The sequence below is a fragment of the Telmatherina bonti genome (genome assembly GCF_933228915.1).
Source record: "Telmatherina bonti genome assembly, chromosome: 5".
Taxonomy (NCBI): domain Eukaryota; kingdom Metazoa; phylum Chordata; class Actinopteri; order Atheriniformes; family Telmatherinidae; genus Telmatherina; species Telmatherina bonti.
In genome coordinates, this window is record NC_136623.1 from 8,696,700 (window position 1) to 8,698,185 (window position 1,486).

Genomic DNA, 1,486 nt, shown 5'->3' on the forward strand with positions numbered 1-1,486 from the left:
GCAATTATTCCATGCTGCCCATTTAAAAGGACAAATGTGGACTGGGAGGTCAAGTGGAAGCAGCTCTGATTCACCAGGTGAGGCATCCACAAACTAATGGCATCGTGTTTTAAAGCCAACTTCAGCAGGCTGAAGCCACTCCGTTCGGCTTGAAAGCAGAAAATTACAAAAACAGCAAGAGAAACTCACACAGATCTAGTCCTGCTTAATCCTGTTCATGTTTTAGGACCCCTCAGAAATAGGCAGAGGAGGTAATTCCTGGTCCAGAAAGTAAAAGTCCAGTCCGGCAGCTGTTCCAACCAGTCACCAAACCAGTTGAATTTAATGAGCAGAGTTTATTTTACTTTCTGGACCAGGAATGGCCACCTCTGGAAATATGACCCCCCCCCCCCCAATCTGTTTGCAGTTCCTTTGTTTCTTCTTATTTTGCTCATTTAGACAGCAATTATGTCAGGGTGGTCCAAAGTCGGTCCTTGAAGGCTGATGTCCTGCAGGTTTTCCATGTTTCCCTGCTCCAACACACCTGGCCCAAATCAAGCCAGAACTTTATTGGCTGTTGAATCCATCTAATGGTAGCCAGGCGTGTTGGGGCAGGGATACATGGAAAACCTGCAGGACCGACTTTGGACACCCCTGACTTACATGTTAAATTTGACAACGCAGAACTGTTCAGTCCTTTTTACAAGATTTTCCTTCTGCTAAAGAGACCTGGGATCAAAAACATCACAGATGCAGCAGAGAAAGCGTCAAGATGGCTGTGGATCAAGCGGGGGGGAATCAATGGCTAAAGGCTACTGAGACACAAGCTGGGGCTTGATCCACCCTGGTTGGGTCGCCTAGGTGACGGTGTCTGTTGTGAGACCCGAAACACCCGATGAACCTGGGATACAACACTGACGATGTATCTGAGTTGCACCAAGAGGGTTTGATACAGCAACAGTCCTTTTTACAAGCATTTCCTTCTGCTAAAGAAACAAAGAAACTTGTCTAAAATAAAATGTAAAATGCTTTAAATTAAACTAACAATAAATATTTAACTTAGCTAAGGGCTGATTCATGAGGCCATTTCTTCAGGCAACCAGGTGGGGGTCCGTTTTCTCTATGACATAAAAATACAAATAAACCTCAAGCAAACTGTAAAATATCTAACTTGTGTCTCTGCAGCAGCGTCTGAATAAATAATTGCAGTTATTTTGTCCTAACTCGGCCCAGTCGCCTACAAATTATCGGGCGGTTGAGCAACTTTCCCTCATCGCGGTAAAACATGATAAATGCAAAGGCATATTCCAAAGTTAACAGTACAAATATCAGAGAAACACTAGCAAAGAGGGACATTTAGTAACGAGTAGTGAGGTTATAATGACGGAGAATAGATGAGAGCGACCTGGATCTGCTTCGTGTTTTCTTTTCTTCTTGTTTTCTTTGTACAATGCCACACATCGAATACACAGTGTTTCCGTGGCAACTGTAAAACAGCCTCTTTGCC